Genomic DNA, 5,100 nt, shown 5'->3' with positions numbered 1-5,100 from the left:
TCTCTGCCCCTCCCCCGTTCATGCTCTGTCTCTCTCTGTCCCAAAAATAAATAAAAAATGTTGAAAAAAAATTAAAAAAAAAATAGGCAGAGAAATTCAATACACGTTTTTCCAAAGACCTGCAAATGGGCAACAGGTACACGAAAAGGTACAACATTACTAGTCATCAGAAAAATGCAAATAAAAACCACACTGAGATATCACATCTGTTAAAATTGTATTATCAAAAAGATGAGAGAACAAGTGTTGGCAAGAATGTGAAGAAAAGAGAACCCTTGTGCACTATTTATGGGAATATAAATTGATGCAGCAACTATAGACAACAGTATGGAGTTTTCTCAAAAAATTAGAACTAGAAATACTATATGATTTAGCAATCCTACTTCTCAACACTTACCCAAAGTAAGTGAAAACAGGTTCTTGAAGAGATATCTGCTTTCCCATGGTCATTGCAGTATTATTCACAATAGCCAAGATATGGAAATAACCTGAGTGTCCATCAATAGACGAATGGATGGAGATGTGGGGAATGGGTGTGTATATATAACATTCCATTGTACATATGTGGACTCACAGGCATGGGCAGATCTAACCCACTTCACCCATGGCCAGGACTGGAGCACCATCACCCAGGCTCAGGGTCCCTCCATCTATCCCCAGAGCAATGTCCTCTGCCCAGTAAACCCCTATAAAGAGCTTTAATCTGAACACCAAAAACAATATATGTGGGGTTGTGGGGTTAAGACACAAGTGGTAATTCTGAACAAACCCTGCCCCCATGGGATCAATGGAATGTTATTCAGCCATGAGAAAAAAGGAAATCCTGTCATTTGTAACAACATGGTGAAACTTGAGAGCATGATGTTAAGTGAAATGTCAGAGAAAGACAAATATAGTGTGATGTCACTTACACATGAAATCTAAAAAAGCAAACCTCTCTTGTGCAATGCCACCCAAATGATGTTCAAGTGTTTTATAGAGGTTGACCAGGTGGCCTACATTTCCTTTGGCCTTCATGCCGGGAGGATGGTCCAGATTATAGATGTTATTGACAGAAGGGGGCTTTGGTTGGTGGACCTTGCATTCAGGTAAGGAGATATATTATGCCTTTCCAATGCATGGAGCTCACTGACTTCATCCTCAAGTTCCCACACAATGCCCGTCCAAAGTACATCGGACAAGCCTGGCAGAAGGCAGACACCAGTAGGAAATGGCAGCCATGGGATGGGTCAAGAAGATTAAAGCCAGAGAAAGAAAAGCCAAGATGACAGATTTTGATCACTATAAAGTCATGAAGGCAAAGAAAAGGAGGAAAAGAATAATCAAACTTGAAGTTAGAAAGCTACCAAAAGCAGCTGTCCTGGAATCTTCTCCTAGAAATGTACCCACTGCTAAGGTTGCAGCTGGAGAAGTTGCTGCAAAGTTTCCAGCAAAAAAAAGTTTGCCGCTACAGGCAAGAAGGCTGCAGTCCAGAAGATTTCTGCCCCATAAGCTGCAGGCCAGAAGGCAGCACCTCCAAAACCTGGGAAGGGTCAGAAATCTCAAGCCCAGAAAGCTCCTGTTCCAAGGCATCTGGCAAGAAAACAGAAAAGCAGAAGAGGTGATTATAAATAACTAATAAAGGTTCTTTTTGACACATGCACACGCAAAGACACACACAAGCCAAACTCCTAAAATGGTACAAACTTCTGGTTATAAAAAGAAATAAGCTTGGGGGAATCTAATGTACAGCATGATGATTATAGTTAATAGTACTGTATTATATACTTGAAAGTTGCTGAGGGAATAGATTATAAATGGCTGACAGCAAAAAGAAATAGTAGTTACTTGACATGATGGAGGTGTTAGCTAATGCTATGATGGTAATCATTTTGTAATATATGTGCATGAAATCAACATGTACACTCTAAAACTTTTTTTAACATTCATTTTTGAGAGACAGTAACAGAGCATGAATGGGGGGAGACAGTAACAGAGCCGAGAGAGAGGGAGACACAGAATCAGAAGCAGGCTCTAGGCTCTGAGCTGTCAGCACAGAGCCCGAAGCGGGACTTGAACCCACGAACCATGAAGTCATGACCTGAGCTGAGGTCAGACGCTTAACCAACTGAGCCACCCAGGCGGCCCTCAACATGTACACTTTAAATTTATACCATATTATATGTCAATTATATCTCAAAGCTGAAAAATAAATGTTTGATGGAAGTAGTCTATCAAATCCATCAAAAAACTTAATTTCTATTCTTAATGACAATGTCACTTTTCATTGATGGTAGACAAACAAATTGCAGAAAAAAGATGCTGTAGGTAAATGAGATCTTAATGAATGCATATTTAAAGTAAATATAGAGGGGTGCCTGGGTGGCTCAGTTGGTTGAGCGTCTGACTTCGGCTCAGGTCATGATCTCACAGTTTGTGGGTTCGATCCCTGCATCAGGCTCTGTGCTGACTGCTTGCTCAGAGCCTGGAGCCTGCTTCAGATTCTGTCTCCCTCGCTCTCTGCCCCTCCCCCACTCACACTCTGTTTCTCTGTGTCTCTCAAAAATAAATAAACGTTAAAAAAAACTAAAATAAATAAATAAAAGTTATGTATTTACTCAGAAAGAGAACACAGATGTAAAGTATTTTATATGACTTAAAAAATGCTTTACTATCCTATCTTTCCCCATAAATTTATACATTTAATTGAATTTGACTAAAATGTTAGCAAATAGTTGTTAGCAGTATTTCCTTGTGTTTTAAATTCCTTTTTATTATTTATCATTTAAAAATTATTATATATCTTTTATTTTCCTAGGTATACCACTAAAAGTGTGCCTTTTTGATATTGTTTCATAAGACAAGTTTTTAGATTTTTTTATTCCTCCATACGGGACATTTATTTTGTCTTTTGTTTACACTCCGATTTTTACTATATATTTCTTTTAATCTCTTTGGATTTATTTTGTTTTTCAAACTTCAGATGGATCCTATGCATTAGTTTTCAACCTTGTCTCTTTCTCTAAATATTTGGTATAAAATAATTTTCTCTAAATATAACTTTTTCTGAAAATTTCCATGGAAGCACCACTTCAGTTGAAACCCATAGGTTGTTCATTACCCTTTAGTTCTAAGTGCTTTTAAACTTCTATTATGATTTTTTAAGCTGTGAATTATATAGCAATGTATTTTTGAATTTTTAATACTTATAGGTTTTTTCTCGGCTGTTTTTTAAAATAACTGTATTTCTTTACTGTCAAAAAACCATGATGACTGATACCTTCACTTTCTAATATGTTGAGGATAACTTTCAGCCTAATGCAGGATACATTTTTAAATGATCGTGTGTGCATAAGAAGAATATGTATTTCTTAACTTTGATACGTGGAATTTAATATACTGCACTAAGTAAAACCTCTTCAGATCTTACATGTTCTTATACAGAGGTGGAAATCAAGTGCATGTCTATACCCCAACAAACATAGTCAATGTAAATGTAATTTAAAACATAATATTTAAAATAGTGTTAGAAAATAGTAGGTAAATGTAAAATTTTTGTGTAAATGTATTTTTCTTTTTTATAGTTTTGAACTATTGGATTATAATAAACATACAGAAATGTGCACCTATCATAAGTGAACAGTTCAAATATTGAACATTCCTTAGCACACAGATTGAGAAAACCAAAGCAGTTATCTTGATTTCTCTTGAACCCCTTCCACTCACCAACCTCCACGAAGTATAATCAGTCACCTGAATTTTAATAGCATATACAAGTGTGATCTATTTTTTTCATTGTTTGAATGATATCCTACAGTACATATTTTGTCAAGCTGTTGTCACTCCACATTATTTGCAAGATGCACCCATATTGATGCTTATAATTATGGAATGTCCTTTCTCATTAATGTATGTCAATGTAAGAATACATTTATCAGTTCTATTGTTGATGGATAATAGTATATTTTCAGTTTTTAGCTATTACAAACAGTAATGCTATAAATGTTCTAGTACATGTCCTTGCATTTTTGTTGAATATATACATAGGAGTAAAATTGTTGGGTCAGTTTTCCAAGGTGCTTGTGGATGTTTACATTCCCACCAGAATCTGAGAGTTCTTACTTCTTCATAGCCTTACCAGCACTCGGTATTGTTTACCCCAGGATGCTGATGTTATTCTGTCTCGTCCTACTGTTTTTCCTTTCCTGTTCTTACTGGAGTCTACTGTGTGTGTGTGTGTGTGTGTGTGTGTGTGTGTGTGTGTGTGTGTGTGTTGGCAAGGTGGGTGTCTGGTATGAGGCAGGTGTCGAGATTTTTTCCCATATGGATCTCCAATTGAAACAATTATTGAAAAGCCAATTCTTGGGGCACCTGTGTGGATCAGTCCGTTAAGTGTCAGATTTCCACTCAGATCATGATCTTGGGATTTGTGGGTTCGAGCCCTGCATTGGGCTCAGTGCTGACAGCTCAGAGCCTGGAGTCTGCTTCAGATTCTATGTCTCCCTCTCTCTCTGCCCCTCCTCTGCTCATGCTCTGTCTCTCTCAAAAAATAAATAAAAATTTAAGAAAAAATAAACGTCAATTCTTTCCAAACTATTATGCAATATCACCCTTGTCACAGAGTGACAGGTCTGTATGAGACTATTTCTACAATGTCCATTTCTATTTCTGACTATTATTCTTGTTACAAAACCACACTGTATTAATTACTATAGTTTTAGAATAGTTTTGCTATATTTTAAAGTAAAATTTTCACCTTTTACTTATCTCTAAAATTGTGGCTTTTTCTTTGTATGTTTCCATTAAAAATTGTAGAATCAGTTTGTCAACACACACATACACATACACATGCTCACACACAATACACACCTTAGAAATACTGAAATTTATATTGTGATTGGAATGATTCTACAGATTATTTTAAGGAGAACTGACACATTTACTAGTTTGAATATTCCAATCCATGAACATGGCATATTCCTCCATGTATTCAGATAGTCATTAACTTGCCTCCGTAACATTTATAGCTGTCACTGTAGAGGTTTTTTTGCATGATTTTCTGTAAATTTATTCCTACATATTTGTTGGTTTTTGATGTTGCAATGATGGCTTGCTTGTACT

At 36.4% G+C, this 5,100-nt stretch overlaps 1 pseudogene; it reads left to right on the top strand.

Moving 5' to 3' along the window:
- The first annotated feature begins 957 nt into the window (after window positions 1-957).
- LOC125164904 (60S ribosomal protein L14-like) lies at window positions 958-1,614 on the top strand (annotated as a pseudogene).
- Window positions 1,615-5,100: the final 3,486 nt, after the last annotated feature.

The sequence above is a fragment of the Prionailurus viverrinus genome, chromosome B1, assembly GCF_022837055.1.
Source record: "Prionailurus viverrinus isolate Anna chromosome B1, UM_Priviv_1.0, whole genome shotgun sequence".
Taxonomy (NCBI): Eukaryota; Metazoa; Chordata; class Mammalia; order Carnivora; family Felidae; genus Prionailurus; species Prionailurus viverrinus.
Note: the sequence above shows the minus strand (reverse complement) of the source record. Positions and strands in the feature narration are given on the sequence as shown.